Source organism: Gavia stellata, chromosome 9 (assembly GCF_030936135.1).
Source record: "Gavia stellata isolate bGavSte3 chromosome 9, bGavSte3.hap2, whole genome shotgun sequence".
Taxonomy (NCBI): Eukaryota; Metazoa; Chordata; class Aves; order Gaviiformes; family Gaviidae; genus Gavia; species Gavia stellata.
In genome coordinates this window covers 8931259-8953631 of record NC_082602.1, presented here as the reverse complement: position 1 = coordinate 8953631, position 22373 = coordinate 8931259, and positions in this window count along the sequence as shown.

Genomic DNA, 22373 nt, shown 5'->3' with positions numbered 1-22373 from the left:
ATTCTTGCTATTTTTTTACAGATACCTCCACATTTGAGTAAGTAGCACACCTTTAAATATTTGAAAGCTATCATGTCGATTTGCTTTGGAGAGCAGATGGCAAAACCCTACCTCCCATGCTGAGCTTAGTTTCTATTTTAAATAAACTATCAGTGTCCTTTCCTTCTACCGCCCCATTGCTTCTTTTTAATATTTAAAGGGAAAAGCAAATTCCCCTTGTGCAACTAAATGTGAAGTATAGTAAAAAGAATCTTTATATTGTTATATTATTAATCTAAAATGAAGGGGTATATATTAAAGTTTACAGCACAGCAGAAACAAAAATTATTTAGAGAAATTCATATAGTAGAGGTGTCTGGAGATTACTTTCTTCTTTTAAATTTCGTGAAGCAAATTATATTTTGATACTTGGACAAATTCCAACCTCCAAAGGAAATAAAGACAGAAAGAAATATATATTTTTGAAGTGTCTCTGAAAAATTTGCAAATGATGATTTATTATGCACTTTGTATTAAAACAATTGGGGGAAATATATTACAGAAGACATGGCACTTTATACGTGTGCTCTTTGAGTAAGTAAAGGCAGGCCCTTTGTTATACCCCAATTGATTTTAAATACAGATTTCATACAATGCAAGCACTTAGGATATTTCTCATTTTTAAAAATTAATATAGGAAGCAGGGAGATAGATTTAGAAGTGAACACAGCACATATTTGTAAAATAATTGCAGTTTATTGACCAAAACCATTAAAGGCACTGCAGACAACAGCGTTACTTGACAGTCCTCATCGGGTTATTGATTCATTTCTCTCTCCCAAAAGCGCAGTTGCTCAGGCTTTGTTCAGTGTACTGAACACAAGGCAGAAGGAACCTTTTCATTGCCACTGTGCCAGTTGTTATTAGACATCATTCTCCTGTGCTACTTTTGGCAGGAAAGTATTGGTGTAAGGCACCTGCAACAACAGAGGCTAACACTTTCGACTCAGAGGTGTGTTTGCTATTAGCACAAAGACTACGTCTCTGGCCTGAACAAATAGCAGAGTCTCCTCCAGATGCCTGCTTTGCCCTTGTACAGGCATCTTAATTGGTATGAAGGGCTTGCAACAACCTGTATATGCAATGGTGACATCTTGATACTGCTTGCAAGTGAGAAAACCCTGAAGTCTGAGCTTCCTGATGGAACACAATAAAGCCGCAGAACTCTTCTCACAAAGGAATGGATCCTAATGCTGTGAAAAAACTGAGAGGTGCCCAAAGTCGGATGGGGAGCGCATGCTTTGATAAAGCAGCCAGTGTTCACAAAGGGATGCAGTGTGGCAGGAAGGCCAGGCAAGCAGAGATCTAAATTCAGATCTGCTTATGTGCACCCAACTCAAGCTCATCTGATTAAATTAACATTTGAATCAAAACCTCTTATAGCTCTGTGTTTAAGAATCAGGGATCTACAGGGAGCCCTTTAGCCCCCCCACGAGCTACAACCACAACTGCACATGCTTCCAGGTTGCAAAACGTGTGATAATCACTGCAGGTCCTCCACCCCATACCCTCTGCCGCCAGGCAGTGGCTGTTCCTGCTGAGTCTTTTCACAACGCTATTGCTTTGGAGCAACATCACAGCTACCTGAGATTCAGAGAAACCTTCTGGGAAGGGATTTTGTGGAAAAGAAGCTTCTGCAACTTGCTAAAGCTGTTTCAGAAATAGCCCACCGCTTTAGTCCAGTGATTCCTCTGCCACAGCTGCCGTAGCCCTTGGAGAATTCAGTGTGTTGCTTCTTGTTCATCCTGACACTGTTTGACAGAGGAATTCCCATAGAAGCGCCACGCTTTGTAACTTTGTGCCATAACACAGAATGCACGATTCCACAATTAAAAGCATGATTACAGGCACTTGTTCTTCAAATTCTTTTCAGCTATCCAATTGCAGATCAACTGGAAAAAGCATGCATGATTTTGTTTCAGGTCAGCTATCAGGAATATAGTCAGACTTTGACTATATATCTCATTTTCTGGACATATTACCCACTCCACATCTGTGCTTCTGGAATGGAATTAACCACTTCATCACATCTTGGCGCGTAAGTTGAAAAAGAACAGTTTAGGGTTCTCAATCTTCTCTATATGCTGTGAACGGTGACACGTGCACAGTGAAAGCAGCAATATAACTAGCAGAGGCCCCAGCCCTACTTACAGCTGTCTTTTGACAACTTGATGTCTGCTTGAATTTCCTTCAATTCATTCTAAACAGCTGCAAATAATGAAAACACATTAATCGCTGTGCTGTACAGTAACTTCAGAATGAAAAGTGCTTGTTCCAAGTGGGAAAGTGTATTCATAAAGTAAACCATTTGCCAGTCCATCTGATATGTTTGGTGGATTGGGTCGGCATTCACCAGCAGCAACATGTTCTCATCAGAACTCGGACTTCAGTGCTATTGCCTGACCCAATCCGATCCCCATACCAATTGCCACGGGAGGTGATCAGCATCTAACTCCTCTGTTGCTAACCGATCTTTTGACTCGGGAAAACTTCTTCAGTGGATGGGACCAGATCAAAAGCAAGCTCTCAATCTCTGTACTGGTTAAAGAACTTCCACTGTCTGCAAGGAAACCATTGCTATGGAAATATGGTGTCACAGAAGAACTGACATACGGTACTTCAGCTGTCAAAGGTGAAAGAAGGAGAGGTCAGGCAATGGCAGAACAGTCTGTTCTTTGAATTAGAGAGAAAAGTGTCAGCTGAGAGACAGACGAAAAAAGCAGCTAAACCACATGGCCTTGCTCTCCCAAAGACTAACAATACCAAAGAGAAGCGACCTAGGAACCACTCTAATTTATTAGAGCACGAGGGAACCTGCCAAACAACTCAACCGTAAAACAAAAATGCAGGGTTTTTTACTTACAGTGTTGGGGGGTGGGGGGAGGGAGGAGAACAACAGGTTTCTTGCAAGAAAAACAAGAAAAGAGAACAGAGTTCTCAGTTCAAAACTAAGCGTATAGAAAATAAAAATAACAAGGTAATGGTACTAATTACATAGAAGGGGCACTTAAGTCCTCATTTTACAAGCTCCCAGTCACTGCTTACATCCTGCCAGGTACAACTGGAAGCAAAATGCCTGGATATTGGTACCAGGCAGTGGCACACATTTTAAGAGCCCCACTCTACATCTTCCCTTATTGACTTATTTTGAGGGAGGAAAAATGCAAACTGAAGGATAGTGTCATACTTCTTAGCAGACAATGGGTAAAAAGGTGGTGAAAGAAGTAAAGACAGCAGCTTTCATGGTATATGTGCAGAACAAAAGAGGTTCTTCCAGCTCAGACAAAATAAGGAGCTGGGGAAGCCAAGACTTAAACAATTTTTTCAGTCACCAGATGAGCAATGAGTGCTTTACTTTTGACTTGTGATGTGAGCTTATTCCTTTTGCATTAATTACAATGTTTTGAGCCTTGGTGTATTCCTCCAGGGAACAATGGCTGAGAACTGACTGCATGGCAACAAACAGAACTGAGGGAATGCCACAAAACTAACAGAAACAGTCACTTGAATACCTTAGTGAATTCACGTCAACAGTATTTACACCCATTTCATGTTTTCTCCAGCTGAACTTGCTAGAGGATGTGACTGTTGGCAAGAATCAAGCAAATAATAATAAGCTCCAATAGAGATTATTCACAGGAACTGAATGTGGAATTTGCATTCAGGTCAGGAATGCCAGTGATAGCAGGCTCTGTTCACCCAAGCAGGGACAAGCACAGACTGTGGCTTCTCTGTCCACCTCTTGACTCTCAAAAAATCCCCTCAGATGGGTACAGACCACACCTTACTTTATTCTCTGAGATTAAAAGATGCAAAACTCTGAGCTGATTCAAGGAAAGGATGAAGAGAGACATCTGTCAGAAAGATGACTTGTTTTCAAATGGCCTGTCTACATTGGGTACAGAGTCATCCGTAATGGCACTAGTGGCCATTAGGAGTGGAAAAGAGCACTTAGAAAGTAGTTGCTAAGAAGCCCTACAATATAGACAAGCAAGAAGCACTTCATATCCAGCCTCTTCAGTTTGCTGCTGTTTTGAAAGGAAGCCAGACTCTTTGTACATGGCGTATCTTCATTTTTATAATAATAAACTTCATCAATTGTGTCTGCTTCTTGCAATTTTAAAACCCAGCTACAGAAGAAATCAAGACACTTCATAACTCTCGACCCCTCAACCCCACAAAATTTAGGAAAACAAATGTGCTTTGCAAGGCTCTGTCAGTCCCCCTTAGGCTTCTTAAGTTTCTGCACTTTCCAGTATGGTAACTGCCTTTGCTGCTATTTTCAGTGACTAAAGAGAATTCCCTCACTTAACTGCATTGTCACAAGAGATTAATGCAATGTGGGAGCTGGAAGAGAGGAAACTTAGCTTGCCTAACTTTGTTCAAGGCAATTCAACCAGTGGCTTTGAAACAGCCCTCTGGCACCTAAGCCTTCCCACCACAGAAATTATTCCCTCACTATACTTACCCAGAGGCAATACTAAGTCATTTCTAAAAGTATCTAAAATCTTAAGCTGTTTAGAGAAGTCTCAGGAAGATCTGACTACTACTTCTCTCTGCTTTATACTGCGGCTAGCATGACTCCTTCTCACCTATGCCTAACACACATGGACAGCAGAGCAACGCTCTCTTCGAGTGCTTTGTCTGGGAGCTGCAATGATTTACTTCAGCTGGGGGAAGCTTCACTTCCCTCGTGGAGAGGAACCTGGGGCAGGCAGCTGCGGTCTTTTCTCTCCAAAGAAGCAGGGTTAGTTCTCAGCTCGCAAAGGTACTGAGTTTCCACAACGGCTCAGACTTTTTAGTACTCACCACTATATCCCTGGGAATTTCAGGTGATCAGCATATTTTTAGATGGGACTCTGCTGGGTCCTATCACAACAAAAGCTTCAGGGCTGCATTTACGGTAAAAAACCAAATTCCCTTTCATTTTAAAGTCACATTTGGAGCAAAAGTAGCTATTTCACAGCAGTATTTGTAAAGTACAAAACTAGCTGCAGCCCAGAAAAGGACTTTGACCTCATTTGGAGGGCTGTTAATACTCAAGTCTTAAGTACAGGAGTTACAGTCACAGTTACGCTTTACAGCAAGTTACCTCATCACAGGGCAATGGATTAAAGCCTTGGATTAATGATCTGTGTATATGACACTTTCACAGCTGATAATCAAATAAATCTGTGTGTCTTCTAAACAAACACCAAACTTGTGGGCATTTTTTCAGTGCAGAGGACACTTAACACACCAATGCAATTATGAAGTTGTCCATAACTGGCTTCTTCAGGAGCTCCAGCAGTGTGAGGTCCCCAAATCTCTCAAGACTATCTGAGAATGCTGGTTTTTTTCTTCATAGACATACTCCTTGTCATGGTTACAAATACGTCCTCTCACTCCTGAACTATTTACTGCATGCTGTACTTTCATCTTCCCGCTAAAAATGGTGGTGTATGTAATGTGATGTCTCAACACTGCAAACCAAAATGGGGGAAGAAGTCACACTGCAAAAACATGACAACACCAACAAAAGAGAACAGACATCTGTTTCTTTGTAAATATCTCATCCATTGTTCTGGCAAGCATGCTGACAAGAGAGGAATAAAATGTCACAGACATCCTCTAGCAGGTTATGTCTGTTTGACCATTTCATACCCCCATAAGGCAGTTCTATATCTGAGGGGGTTCCTTTATTCACTGAAAATAATCAAGGTCCAAACAGTTCCTATGATGCTATTTTTCTTCTTCTTCCTTTACCCACTACACAGACTTATTTGATCGCATCCTCACGCAGTATAAATCAGCACAACTTCACTGCAAAAGGAGAAAGAATAAAGGTATCCACATACACAGTGCACGTATGCTGAGAAGTTTGAGCAAATTACCTTCATTAAAATGTGGGGTTAATTAATCAGTGCACCAATAAATGGTGCAGACACCTCAAACTCCTTTAGCATATATAAAGCATTTAGACATTCAGAACTGCCAGCCACAGATTATATCAAAGTAGTACAGAGAGGGATGGGAATGAGCAAAATGAATGTATACAGAGGGTCAGAGTTAACCCATCTAAACTAGGAACTGGATTTTCCCAATTATCTAAGTTCTTCAAGTGTCCTATATGTCTGCCTCTCTGTGTATCCACAACATCCCAAGCAGTAAACTGCTCAGGTCATGCGTACAGCAGAGTTCACAAACTCAGTAATTTACTGCTTTTTACACCCCAGCATGGCTCTCTTCCGATCTCCTGCTCTTACCTCATAGCACAGCGACTGAAAAATTTATCTAAAACATGGCAGATTCAGATTCAATGTTCTTCCCTTTCTGCAAGCCCTATAAACAAGATTCCAGTCAAATTCCCTAACATTTAAACCAAAACGTATTATCAAACCTCCCTGTTAAAGTTGTAAAATACTCCCTGAATCACAGAAAACAAAAGAAAAAAGAAAATTAATTACTGCATAGCATGCTGACTGGAACTTCCATCTGGGAAAGGAGAAAAAAGAAGCTAAATCCAAGGACATCTATTGTGAGATAAATATGCCAGAAATCCAAGACTTTGCAGTTAAAGAAGGGACTTAGCTACCACATTACTTCTCACTCCTACTTACTTGGCCTCAATCAATATATTGCTCTTCACTGAAAATCAAAACCTCAGCAGACTCTGATGGCTAAGGGACCCTACCAGCCCACACAAGATGCAGACTGTGGTCCTGTCAAGTTAAGAGCAGTAAAATCATGTCTCTCACATCCTGGATATGAGCTCTGAACACTGATGTATTCAGTATAATCTGAAGAGTAGGAAGAAAATTACGTTCTTCCTATTTCACCTGTCTAGTGAGAAAGAGCTGCTTTAAGTGCTTGTTTCTAAAAAGAAGTTCATCAATATAAATCCCAAGTTAACTTCAGAGCTAAGAACAAGAACCTGAAAAAGACTTGGTCTGCTCAAAGTAGACACTGCAATATTCTGCACCGAATGCCCCAGTTTTCTGTAGGTAGCTCAAAGACAATTATATTCTCTCAGTCAATTAGTCAGCACTTTCTCTAAGCAATGCATTCATAGCACACAGCTTAATAGGCTTGTTGTCATGTCTGACTCAGCTCCTGTAACGTCTTGTGGTCTTTTCCAGTTCTCCATCTCAGAATCCAGTTTATTTTAAGCCCAGAGATATTAAGACAGTAAGAAAACTTCTGGGGGATGCTGTTCCATGCATAATTTAGCTTCTTGTGTCATTTGGATGTCTTAGGGGTACAGCACCAACTCTCCAGAAACAGAGGGAGATAAAGAGAGAGAGAGTGGAGGAGTTACGTTTGTAAGTGTTTGTATTAGTTACCATCTTAACTGAAACAGATTAAACATACTGGAATTTTGAGGAACAAGCTTCCCTCCAGCTTAGCTGGTGGAATATAGCTCCCTTCTGTGGAGACAGCATATCACACACAGGCACAGACTGGCTAATTCCTCCAGCAGCCTGAAGAGGTGAGGGGAGGGGAAACCACATTTCCTAATTATCTAACACAAAGCAACATACATATAGAAAGATGAAATGCTTTGGCTTAGTCTATCATTACCTCGTCATAAAATACTATTAGCCTAATGCTTCATTTGACAATAGCATCCCAGCAGTATACTCTGTTTTGGGGGACACAAGCAATTGGCTCCAAAACACATTCTGCAGTGGAGGAGTGTATATTGAGGGTTTAAATTATCTGCATATCTTTAATCTTAATCCATGGACCAATGGAGAATCTGCTAGTTATTTATAGCTGGGCTGGGGTGAGCTGCTGTGAGCAGGGTAATTGAAACAGTATTTCAGCCTGTCTGCCACTGATTTGTGTAATGGCTGCTGTTAGCTATGGCATAATCACAACACTGAATGGAAAATAAAAAATAAAAAAGCATTAAACATATGTTTTTCTGTTGTTCTTTATGATCACATCTTATTTTTTTATTGCACTTCCAAATTCTGTTGTTCCTTCCTTTCTAAGATCAATTTACTTGCCTGGCAGCAGTCTGCTATATTAAAGCTCGAGAAAGCTGATCTGCTTTCCCTTATTCTCTGGATTAACAGAGCTTTCAGCTTGAGACCTGCTAAATTCTTAAGACTGAGGGCTGTGACCTCTTTATAAAGTTGCTGTTACACTAAAGGATCGGTTCATGTAAATTTTTGTCCCTTAAATAATAATTGTCTTCATTTGTCAGAAAGGTATTACTTTGTCCTTTCTTCAAGCTTTAAAAGCAGCATAAAGAAATCTTAGAAGAATCAGTCTCTATGAATTTTTCAGCAAATGCTGTTAATTCTGCAATCTATCTCACATACTATTTTTGATATTTGACAATGATTTCAGTTAAGTGATCAAATCAGGGGAGACATGGCATGACTTACCATCATACCCATTATTTCCTCTCCTTTTAAAGGAGAAAGTACTCCCAGGCAATGTACACTGCCTTTGGATATTATGCCAAGGTGCCTTGCAATTCCTCCACCAAGTGATAAACGCTGGTTCATGTCCCTACCTTTCCAGGCTTGGTGACTTCCAGGTGGGTCACACGCATCCTGCAACTTGGTATCATAGGCCCTCTAGTTTATACTCTGCTCCCAGCACCCAAAGCTGCAAACTTTTGTCACTCAATGCAAAATGACATCCCCTTGACAAACTGCTTACCAGATTTCCAAAGCCTATCGCATCCGCCTTTAGCAGAGCAGACATCTGGGACCTCTGAGAGGTCTTCCAGCTGTAATGCATGGTCCACCTTGTGCTGGAACAAGGACATGGAAGTCCTGGAGCAGATTCCCTAGAGCAATACCTCTAGATCCTGAAAGCTCCAGAGCAATCAAAGTAGCAGGAGCCACCTGGACACGGCTGGCGCTCAAAGAGCAGGCAGCACCACCACCAGGGACTCCCGAAGCCCCTACTCTAGAGCAATGCGCTGGTTTTAATGGCAGCAAACCAGGTTCGTTTCCAGTAATTCCTGTATGTGTTTTGTCAGAAGCTCCTCAAAACTGGCAAATTTCTGTGAAACATGTCAGCCTTGACAAATATGCTTTTTCCCAAGAAAAAGCCACTTCATCAGAGAATGTCCAGCTTGCAGAACCTGGGACAATCCCAGGCCATGCCAGACTGCACTTCCAGGCAGGCCTTAACTGTCAACTATGAGCACACACTACTGCACTAAGTCTGCACATGCCAGTCACAGTACCTGTACCCCCAGCCACCTCCACGGTAAGCTCTCAGGCTGCAGTCCTCTTTCCCTCAGTCTCTGCATTTTAAATGTTACATCTTCCATTACCTTAGGAGCCATTCAGCCTAGAGCTTAAAGACTTCTCAGGCTCAAACTTCAGTCTGCAAATTTAATTCCAATCCAGTTCTGCTCTCTGTTCTGACTTTTAGACATATCTGGCAAGGAAGAAATATCGTCTTTCAGAATCTCCTTCTAGTATCATAGACACCACCATTACCAGATTCATAATGCTCTGACAGGAAAGGATGGGCTGAACATTAAAAAAAAAACACTTGTAGGCTGGCTGGACTTAGTCTAGTCTATTACACTTTAATACCACGCACTGACAGATACTGAGAAATGTCTTGTAAGAAGCATAACTATGAACTATTAAGTATTAAACATGTTAATATTTATATAGGGACATAATAAATGAAGTGCAGCCAGACCACCCAGCATGCAGTGTCACACAAACTGCTGGCTAAAGGCAGACATTTTATTCAGTGCCCTTTTGCCATGTTCTTTCCCATACACACAAACTCCCAAATCTTTTTTAGTATGCAAAAAAAAAAAAAAAATCTGGTATTTCCATAAGGAAATTCAGGAAGTAAAAGAAGAAATCATGCTGGGATGAGGGGTTCAGCCAAATGAAGCAAAGGGACATGTGGGCCACCAGAACATGAAGAGCAACAAAGATCTTGTCATAAATCTATTAGCAGTGAGTTATCACTTTTCTCTCTCATGAGATGGCATTTGGATTTCCTGCCTGCCTCCCAATAACCTTCTAAGAACAGAATAAAAAGTTTTGTGGCTTGCTACAGGGAAAAAATATCATCATCTGCACTATCCCAGTGAGAAGAGGTCACTTGCTTCCTTGGAAAGATTACAGAAAAAGGAAGAAATCATAGTAAGGGAACTCTCTGATTTATGAGTACCTAGAGACCCACTGAGAAAACCTGATCCCATGTAACTGCTGTGCAGAAGCTGAAAGGCAGCCATTTAACCTTTGGACTGCCACTGCTACACAACGTACAAAAGCATCCATGTGAAGCCTTTAAATGATAGAGTTGGGAGAGACCTATTCTACTATCATGAAGTCTGGCCCACTCACAGTGCCAGAAGGAGTCCCCAGACAGAGGATTCACCAATTACATCTAATAAATACTTCACAGGTACAAAAAATAAGCATATTTCTAAATATGGAAATGATACTCTTTCTAAGGCAGACAGTTCCTCATCTCAGCAGGCAGTACAAATGTATTTTTCTATTGTAGAGACGCTCACTGCTCCTGACAGGCGTTCAATATTACTGAAGTAACTTCTTTTTCATAGCGGGGACATGTTCTGGGGAGGTCAGGATATGGTTTTACAGACATACAGGCTTGGGTGAATCCTGCCTTAAGGATGTTGTTATCTAATGGTAAATATACTGTACACAGCTGCACGGAGGGTAACGTTACTTTTCTTAATCTACAAAATGTGTCTATGACAGAATAGAGATTATAAAATTAAAATCAGAGAGATAAAGTTATTTAGGAATGACAGCCACAAAGGCTCTGACAAGGCTACCGGCACAGAGAGGAAGCACCCATCAGCACAGTGCCCTCATGATGACCTAGACTATACCCCCGCAAAATGGGTCTCTGGACCAGCAAATCTCTGCAGGTCAATTGGCAGAGCCTGTCTCAGATGGGTCTTGCTGCGGTTACTGTCCCTCTTCTGCAAGTCATCACGCAGTAAACCAGGTGTTAGATACAAACTTTTTTGAACACTTTTCTCAATCAGGATGTGCATTCCCCAGACTGGGCCTCAATATTTTGTGAGCGCTCCTCAGTCCTGTGCTCCTTCTGTTCTCAGGAATTTCTTCTGTCTGCCTTTGTGTGCTCTTCCTTCCAGAAAGCCCCCCTGCTGCTGGCCCATTCTTTAGTGCCGTGTCCATGCCTGTTCCTCACTTCACTGGATATTTCCAAGGGCTAACTGTGCAAGGCTTAGACTCACTCATACCTCAGCTTACATTCATGCACAGCACTGTGCGGAAGTGCAGAGAGGAAAAAACATGACGGCTCAATGACTTGCTTAGTCTCTGCTGGATCAGGGCCTGAGGGAAGCTGATGAAAGAGTAATGTGGTTTGCACACCATACTGTTCAGGCAATTCGTAAGAGACATCTGCACCCAGAAAAAGATTCATTCGAGTTCTAGCGTATTGCGAAAATTTGAGAAAATGTAAAAATAGAGAAGGGGGTTAGGAAGAAAGTCACGGTGAAATACAAAAGCATGGGTTTTTTTCTAAAGTGAAGGTGAAAAACTTTCAAAAATTTCCTGTCAGATTGCTGAACAACTGTGGCATCTGATAAATAAGAGATGGACTCCTGGAGGTGTGCAGCACACAGATGCCCATACATCCTCAATATTATGAGGAGTTTTGCACATTCTTGGGCACTGCAAGTCCTCAATACAAATAGCTTGAGAGCTCTGCTGAATACAGGTGGGCTTAAAACATGCTTTAAATCAAACACTTGCTTACATGCTTTGCTGAATCAGAACCAAAATCCTGTGTGTTGGCACAGCCTCAGTTTTACAGAGTCAAGAATTATGCCAAGGAGAATGAAGTGAGTTTGTAATTTCCAGCAAAAGTAACCAAGCTTACAAAACTATCAAGGGCCACAAACAAGGAGGAGAGAAACAAGGCCAAGATTTCTATCTGTCCTTGAATCATGGCAGAGTGCAAAGGAAGAAGCAGAGAAAAATCTTTCTTTTACCCGCTTTTTTCCTCACTTAGCAGAATGAGTAGGTGTCTGCAGCTCCATTCAAATTGGATTATCTCACTTTCAGAAATGAATTCACCAAGGAAACAGCTGCTTATCATGAGGCTGCAAATAGGATGCGCGCCAGCCCACCAGCCCCCAGAACCTGGGATGAGCAATTAAAAATGTGCAGGAATAAACGAACGTTTGTTCTTCATCACAGAAGACAAGTATTGGTAAGTTTTCACTATGCCAGTTCCCTGCTGCTTCCTTTCTCACACTGCCTGCCCCAAGGTAAACTGTATAATTTGAAAACTATGTCAGTCACATTCCTATTACTCTACTAAAGGCATGTGAGGTTCCCTATAAATACCGATGGTCAAACCTTTTAATGTTTCTCTTTAACAAAAGGAGAAAATCATGACTTTAGTTTGAAATGTATATTGATGATTCTGTCATTTTTATTTTCATTGTATAGTGACTGCAATTAGCTTGTTTAAAGTAGGAATGACAGGCCATAGCACTGCTCTTGCTTTCTTCACATTCCTAAAACTAAGTTGATCTTTTTTCACTTTTTTTCTTTCTTTCCCTTTTTTTAACAGATAAACTAGATAGAGAGGGCAGATTTAATTTGGGCAACTTTTTTATATACCTCCACAGAGATGTCTAAGCATATCAGGCTAAGTGTTCTTCAGGTGTTTTAGCAACAGGACAGAAATGCATTTCCTAGCGTGGGCACCCCGGAGTGAACTGAAGAGCGGTGTGTCCCGCACCAGAGCCGGAGGGACAGCACAGCAGGCAGAAGAATAGCAGTCTTTGATGAATACACAGGGTACAACTTGCAAAATCAGAGGCCAGTGCAGACACATGCAATCTCCCTCTCTGCATGCTCCTAATTGAAGCAAGGCAGCTCCAGTCCAGGGGCCATATGGCTGCATTGCTATGGCACTGTACCAGCGGTAATAACCCTTGCTGAGAGGCCTATCTGTTACCTCAGGCACAACACTGAACTACTGCAGCTGCCAAGCCTCCACACCAGCATGCAGCCAGTTTTAAGCATGGGCAAAAGACGTATATATCTGCACCCAACCAGACAGACATATCCATTATTCAGTGTTTAGTCCTGTCGTATGTCTGACCACTGGCACATCCCTTACATATGTAGCATAACCTAAAAGATAAAGCTTACTAGCTAAGTAGTGGCATGGATATAGCTTGTCTGCAGCTCATTTTGGACCGTCTTTCTTATCTCCAGGCAGTATTCTGCTGTGCCACACTAACATACCACTGTGGGTATCTTAGTGCTAAAGCCTGTCAAACCCTACGGACAAGCATTGGCTCTCTGCACAGCCCAGCAAGCCCCAAAGACAGTCCTTGCTACAGCCACCCTTGCTGAACAGGCAATGCTCTAGAAAGTGCTGCCAAGAGTTAGTTACCCTCAAGCCCTTGGAAAAAAGCGTGTAGAAGCTTATTTAAATATTTCAAGTAAATTAGATTGTTTTGTTTTTCAGAAAAACTACATAAACCACACAAAATATTTTGACAAGAATATAAGCTAAAGAAACACGTAACCTGAATAGAGAAGAGCCAAACTCAAGGAGCACTTGTTCCAAGAAGGAATACAGAAAGTGCCTGAAACTTTCTGCAGCACTTACCTGATGCAACTCTATATCCCACAAAATCAGATCTTTCCAGAGCTGTCTGCCAGCTTTCAAGGATATTAGAAATTTCTGCACAAACACAGATTTCAAAGGACACACTGAGGACTGATTTTGAAGTATAAAGCAGTCACAGAACAGAGACTTGGATGGTAACTTCTAGTGAGCACAGCTTGAAGTTGATCATGAAAGTGGCCTTAAAGAATAACTTCATCCTGTCATGAACAAGTCACAAGGACAATGAAGAAATGTAGTGAGTTGGAGAGAAATGAACCTTAGAATTCCAGAAATGTATTGGACTGAGACCTGTAATTCAGTGTCGGGGACAGGCTATGTTCCTAAAAGTGCTGATACAATGAGGACCATGACCCAGGGACTGCTGAGGTGAAAGAAACACTGCCATTGAATTTAGTAAGTTCTGGACCAATAATCAACCCTTTTCAGCAGCCCAACATCTGGCATTCAGATGATGGATTACATGACTTTCGTGTTCCTAAAAGAGGTGCGTGGTCCCTTCTGTCTCAGGTTGACAGGACTAAGGATTGATGAAGTCTGGAGTGGAGCGCCCACTGGTGAAATCAAGCAGCCGTCATCGCCCTTCCTCCCAGAATGAGTCAGGATTTTGTTTATTTGTTTGTTTCACATAGTCAGACACTGCCACACCACTCAACACCACCAAGAAAAAGAAGAGCAGGAAAAAAATAAACAACAAATCATACTTTGGATTTGCAACTTAAATCCTGAAATGAAACATGGGAAAAGCTAGATGGAACAGCAAGCCACTCCATTTGCTTCAACTTGTGAGTGTTGCTGTTAATCTCTACACATAAGCAAGCAGGGGTATAAAAAAAACACCAAAGATGCTCAGTGTTCACTGGTTTGCCACAGCCCTCATCCTTGCTGAGCTCATGGCTGGATGCTGTCAGGTTCTGGTCCCCCCGCCAAGCACAGAGCAGCCTGCCTCACCACACATTGCTTTTGCTGGGGTGGTTACCTCTCTGCATTCTGGCAAGTCTGAAGGGAAGGCAAGAAAAGGCAAGACTAATTCCTGTTGCTACTGCACAGCTCAGGAAGCATGAAGTATTTATCAGTTTGAGCAAGCCAATTACTTTGCCACTCTCAATAGCAACCTGTTAGATGAGTGCTGCTACTCCTAGCAGTGTAAGGAAGCTGCAGAGCTGGAGAAGGGTCACTTAGCTCATTGCTCACTCAGCTCCTATTTTGTATGACTAAGATAACTATGCAAATAGATCCCAGAATAAATTATAGCAATAGTCCATTTGTGATATGGGTGGGTGTCTCCATACACACATGGCTGCCTTATTCCTGAATCATAGGATTAATGAAGATACGCCTAAGAGTCTGAAGGTGAATTGGGAACAGAGACATCGATTTTGCAAACAGCAGAGCTGAACTCTGAATTAAATGTGAGCCCTGGAGATAAGTAAAGTAGCCCTTAAAGCTGTAACACCCTACTGCCGCTTCCAGGCTTCAATTTCTCTTTCTCTCCTGCTCTGCAACAGATTGATATGAATTACTCAAGACTAACCACTATCTCCCCTGGGGTTCAGCTTTCAACTGACAGCGAAGAGCTTATTTCTGTCCTGTTAGTAAATGGTCCTGTTTCTTTTTTCTAGTTTTTCAACCATTTGCACTGAACTTTAAGGACAGGATATCAGATTCCTAAACATAGCACAAATTCTTCTCTCAGTTTATAATAATCAGGAAAAAATGTAGTAATCAATAAACATATTCAATACACCTTGTGTGTGTATAAGATTCTGCACATGACTTTACATAAGTCACTGAATTTTTTATGCTTCTGTTCCCAGTCTGTTCTGAGAAATGATAGTCCTCTCTTCTTTCTGCTTCTTTTGTTTAGTTGGACCGCAATCACCTCAGGACAAGGTCTCTAAAGCAGCCCCCTGAACCACAGCAGTGCCCAAAGATACATGTAATGATAAATACATACATACATGCATATCATATAGACAGGTACTTCAAACTAGAGTTATGATTAAACCTCACATATTACAAATTTTGCGGTGAGAGGAAGAATACTATCAAACTCAGAGGCACTAAAGAATTGGTAAAACATAAGTATATATCCTAAATAAACCAGGCCTTATTAGCTGGACTCTACCATTCCCTTTGAGAGAACTCTTTCTCAGAACAACAAGAAAATGGTATTTCAGGCTCTAACTCTTCCTTCAGTTTAAAGCAAGTCCTTAGCAGTAGCAAATGAAAGAAACTATTTTAAGTAGATAATGAGTTTCAAGGTGAGCACCTTACCCCTGGCACTTTTCAATTATGAGTGCAGGACTTGCATGTCTTGAGAATAATATTACTGACAGCGCTGTTCTAATATATTTTTAGAGGATTGCCCTCAGGGCTCCAGTTACTTCAATCCACATCCTCCTCTCTTCCTTCCAGAGGTTCCTGCTGAGTTTCTGCCAACCCATAATACTTCAACCTCTCTCATCCTTTCCACCTTCTTCCTAACTAAAAATGAACAAACATTTTTTTAACCCACTTTATTGTTGTTGTTCTCCCAGCTGAAGGCCCCACATGTGAATAGGCTGTTTGAACATTGTCAAGGAAAGCGGTGATGGTTGATGAGAACTGTATTAACAGAACGGCCTAAAGAATTTTGTCGGTGTTATGGTGTGGGACTGCATACAGATTTGCTCAGTTTAAGCCTCAAGTATGCTCAGTGGTGGAAAATCAGCAAAAACCTCTATATGAATAAACACCAACCCTCCCCCCAGCTCCTGTTTTACACGAAATACAAAGTCTGAAATCGCTAAAAGGCAATTTTGGGGAACTTTATATTGCAGCTGCTTATAACAACCTGCCAGACTTTGGACTTATAACAAACCTGGACTTTGACTAACACAGGAGATGGCTTTGCCAGTCCCCACCTGTTTCACAAGGCTGCTCTCCCAAGGGCAAAATAAAGCCACTGAAATGTCCAGACAGAAGAGTTCCTGTCTGCCATTCCAGGATCACATGGATTCACACTGTTTTTCATTCCTCTACCTTTTGTGATAGATAAATATAAACAAAACAAAAGCTCCTCTAATTAGATTCAATATCTTGTCACAAGAATGAGAAGTTACAGGTTGTGGGTCCTGCTGTAACCACTGACAGCTGTGATACGATGATGACTATTAATAACAGCTACAAGTATGCCTGAAGTAGCACATGATCCTTGAGCAGCAGCCCAAAGAGATTATTTATTCTTGGCTGATGTTAGATTTATTGTTTTAAGGGTTGTTTTGTAATTAATCCCCAACTCCAGAAAACTCCCATCTTTCTAATGCAGGGAGAATGTGTATCCCATGAACTCAGTGTGAAGGCTATGAGGTATGTAATGAGACTCAGTGTCCACAAAGCACAGCAACAAGTCCACCCTTTACCACATGCCTGGCAAAATGGGGTGTTTACAAATCCCTATACCTTTGTGAAAGGACATGACACCCAGTTTCTATTGCATACATCATTTGCCATTGCCAGGAGGAGTCAGTGATGTGGACAGATACACCACTGAGATGAAACTAAGGAAAAATAGCACCTTCCCCAGTTTCCATTAACACAGAATAGTGCTGCCCTCACCTAAAACACCGTTCTCCAAACTTAGGTGAAATAGCTTGGATATCATAGGGGAGAACAACAATTTCTCAAGATCTGATAAAAAAAAAGACCGAGACAAAAGCTCAAAAAACTTGCTAAAAAGACAGGGAGAGTGACCTTTAAACAGATGAGTGTCAGGCCTGTGCTTTGGCCCCCTCTTTCAACATAGGTGGACTTCTATGCAACTGAGAGATTTATAACAGGGGGTTACAGAATCTCAGAGGGCATTAAACACCTCAGCTTTCACTTAGGATCTGTCTGGATGGGTTGCTGCAGAGGTATGGTTTAGGTTCACACCTTTCCTTCTGCATTTCAATAGTTTGGGTTTCCTGGAAGACCAGCTATGTGAATCTGTGAAGTTTTAGGTGAAGTCCCCTCTTCATTCAGGCCACCTTAGGGAAAGGGAACCTCAGGACAAAGGCAGTGGGAGTGGAGACACCCTTCTTCACAGTGAGGAGGGAATAAGGGAAAGATCCAGTCTCACTGACTTTTAAGATGCGAGACCATCATATTCCATTATTCTAGTTCTTCCCTCTCATATTCTAGAGACTGCCTACTTACACACACCTAAGTCTCAGTGTGCAACAGATGCAAAAATGCCCTTTAGAGTGACCAAGATCGCTAATGCTCTCTCTTCCACAATATCTTTTCATCTAGCCAGCCAGTACATATTTAGAGTGTTAAAGTCCAAAGAGATGACAATACTCTGTAATAATAAACGTGGGAAACATTTCATCTGCTTAATGTCTAGCTTACCTAAAAAAAAAATTAAAATGATTCCTCATTTTTCGGTAGAAACCTCTCCAATCTTTCATTGTGATGGCAAAACTAATTACACTTTGCACCTTTAAAAACAGCAATATTTTTATTTGCTTGCAGAGTCAACACAGTAATGAAAAGAGATTGGGTCCCGCTGTAAGAGTTAGCAGCAGCAGCATTAAGTGACTGTCACTGCAAACTCTGATCTCAGTTATGATTTTAGCAAATGCATTTTCTGCAAGCATCTTGCTTACAAATAGATGAAGGCAGAATTTGACCTGCACAGCCTTTACAACTCTTGACAGGTCCAAATTAACACATCTTGCTCAGATACACTACGTTTACAGGTCAACAGCTAGGAAGATCATCATTGCATTTATGAGTTGCTTGTAATTAATATGCAAGTCACTAGAATACCAAGATACAAAAATATATTTCCTTAAGTTCATGCTTACTTTTTGCACACACTAGTCTTTTACACAAACAGCAAATCACACTTTAACATGTTCACTTTAGGAAGCATAAGCCATAAATATAGACCTTCACCTTGCAGTGATTACATAGAAGTATAACCTATGCCTCTGTTAACAACATTGGGATGACATAATGCAGATAGTAGGCCATCTATTTCAAGACAGACACCAGAAAGTGTATACTGGCAAGAAGCAGCACTTCTGCTTTATGGAATTGATATGTGGTCTAAGTCCCATATACATGTTCACTGACATAATCCAAACTCCCTTTTGACTTGACATTTTTAGCCTAATTTCTCCCTAACAGTACCAGCTGCTTTCTAAATGTTGGCATTTTCTCCAGCCCCTGCCTCTCCCAAGCCAGTGACAACTCTAGACCGCTGTAACAAACACAGCATAATACCGGAACAGGTCAGCAGCAAAGCACTGCAACACTGCCATTTCTGTGGCCAGACAATAAATCACAAATCCTCCCTCTCCAGCAGAGTCCAAAGCATACTAACAAACTACACTACACATCCCTAGCTGAGTACAAAGCTTATGCAATATTTGACATACACATACCTGTAACACTCAATAACCTGAGAGCACATTTGGCATTTATTATATAAACAAGTGTCAGCTAAATAAACAGAGTCACAGCTATTGCTATAAAAATGTATAGTATGTAAATATATGTAAAACTTATATGTTGCTGTATCTGAAGCTATCTTGGCTCATTAACGGATTCATAAAGTAGGTAGTACACACAAACCAATTTGCAAAGTCAGACTGAGGTGGTTAGCTGTAAGCACCCATCCACATTATTGGCACAGGACTTCTTGCTTAGTTGTCAACCCTTGTTTTTACAAAAACAAATGCAAGCCTACACCAGGAACTATTAGATTGTAAATACGGTCCTGTTTGTTTGTGAAATTGTAACTACAAAGTGGTTTCTACTATACTGAATTATTCCAAATGATTCAGGAGAAGGCAGATTTTTTTTCGATGACAATTTCTAATTCTAGTCTCTTCTAAATGGTGACTATTATAGGAAAATCGGTTGAGGTATTTCTGATACATAAAAACCCTAAAACCAGTTTCCTCACATGGTTAAGATCACAGTACCCTGAACCCTATTTTCCTGGTAATGCACTAACAAAATAGTTAATAAGCAGTAAAGGAGATGAGAGAGACTGAGCAATATGAGATGTATGGCAGAGTGAATTTTCAAGCTTTCATGTGAAAGCTGTCAATGTAATAAGTATAATGCCAACCCATTAAGTCTCACCTTCATTTTGAAACTACACAGCAACACAGTTGTGCTTCACAGGTAAATTAAAAGATCTGCACTTTCTATCCTATCTCAGAAACCCTCTCCAAAATTTCCCTCAAAGCTCTGCTTCAAGCAGCTGCGCAAACGACCACACTGAAGGGACCCAGAGGACTCTGCTGTAGTGCCTTTCTAGAGAGCTGTGTGGGGACAGCGAGCAAAATGACAGCTGACCAAGGATGGCAACAGTAGATACACAGTCACTAAACCACAGCCACTGCTGATACCAGTGCAACCTCTAATGCAATGTGTAATCGTTCCATAATACAGCTGCATGTGATGCACACAGCAGCTCTGTTCTACCTCCTTATGCCAAATACAATCACTTTTCAGAACTTCAGCAGTGCAAAACTGCAATGGACATGACACTTCGCAATGTTTTGGGCTCTAGTCATACAATGGAGATGTAGCAGCATCCATTGCTCATACAAGGCAACGGCTATTAAATCACACTTCCATTATCATCCATTTTCACTTTGTTAGATGCATTCACTACTTCAGGTCACGGTCCACTGCACGTTAGCCTTCACCTACTGTACATGTCTGGGCAGCCAAACTGCTTCACAGGCCACCTGCTTCTGCCAGGCACATAGGCAGCCAAACAGCTTGAACATGCCCCTAATCATGTACAGAGATAACCTGAAGATACTGATAGAGACAGGTGGGAGAAGGCTAAAAATGGAAGTCTCCAATAGCTAACCAAATTCATGTAAGCTGTGCATCCCTCAGTTTGTATGTTAGCTGCCTTGGAATTTCAAAAAGAGCTAGAAAAATTCAGATGACAAGTATGCTCCCATCTGGTGAAAAATGTTCTTTAAAAGTAGTAGAAAATCATGCTGTACTGACCAAAATGCCTTGCCAGTAAGACTTTGTAATAATGTTGCACAATTTTCTCCAGCTGAGAAGAAAACTGTTTGGAAAAGCTTCCAGTCACAGATTTGAAAACCTCTGCAGGCTCACTCAACCCAAAAATTCAAAACAGATTTCATGAAAAGGCAATCCATGCAACCCAAAAAAATCAAACCTACCTATTAGCAAAATCCATATGCAATAGCACCTCCAGCTTGCATAGAGTTTAACTAACATACAGCAGGCTTCTCTTCTCTCAAATCCATCCAAATCCATCTTTTTCACAGAATAATACAAAAATAATTTACATTCCTATTTCTCATAACAATAAATTGAAGAAATCTTTCTTTTTTTGTCTTGACTCAGCAAAAAATAGTTCACCACAAACAAGTCAAGTTTGTTTAGAGCATATGGAGACAAAATTTTATATGATTTTAAGCAAACTTATGCAGATAAGAGTGAAAGGAAATGATAAAAATATTTTTTATTATTTATTACAAGCTGACCAACAGATATATATGTAATATATAGTACTTATATTTTATTCTAGATAATATCTAAAATAGATACTTTCCATGAATAAGTTTTTTTAATGTCAGAAACATTCATTACATACTGGCTCCTATAATCTGTTGGGAAATTACTGCTTCTAGGCTAATCAATAAGAAAGCTTACAGTGATAACATAATTGAAGCAGTGCACGTGAAATAAATGTGCTGAGCAACAGCAATCCCTGTTCAATAACCTATTAATACACCATCTGTACTAGCCACTTAACCTGGCATCATTCTGCAGGAGGCAGAACAAGAAAAAAAATACTAGTGAAATCATCTCAATTGTTTTAACGACATGAACACCAGAGATTGTTCTGGGTAAGTCTAGATGACACCATTAGCCAATTATTAGCATCTTTTTTTCTAGACATCCATATCCATTTCCACCACCCTAGTTGCATTAGAAAGAGATTTTGGAAATTCAAGTTCGGTGTTGGGGAACCAAAGATGTCAGAGACTTAAAAACTGGTCCTACCAGTTTTTATTCCTGATGCAGAAAGATCAAAAAATTCTGGTTTTAACTGAGAAGCTCAACTCATTACTTAAACTAGTAGGTGCCTTACCTGCCTCTCCAACAGAAAGTGAACAAAAAGACTTAAAATGAAATACAGTACCTCATTACACATGCCATCCTTTACCTTTTAATTTTAGCCAGAAATACATGAGCAGGAGGTGTTAACAAGTCTTATCCCAAGCAAAAGCAGGAAATTCAAAGGCGTACTGGACACACAGAGTTATCCAAAGATTTTTAAGGGCAGGAAGAACTCTGGCAATCACCTAAGCAGATCTGCTTGAGAGTACATGGAATGCTCCCCAGCAATTTCTATACCAAAAGCAATAAAATGCAGCTGAATTAAAAGCACCTCTCTTAGAACACAAATTCTTATTTAAAGACTGAAAGTAGTGATCAACAAATCACTTTCCTCAATAAATTACTGTAGCAGTTAATTAAAATTTGTCCCTTATGTTCACTTTTCTTTGGCATCCAACTTCTAGATAGCAGATTTTGCTTTATCTTAGAATACATCCAGGCAAAGTTTGTAAGGTCTGGCAGTAATTTTTTTCTAGACAAATTGATAGAAACTGGAGGCAACCTTTCTGGTACATTGCCCGATACATCTATACCATAAAAAAGAAGGC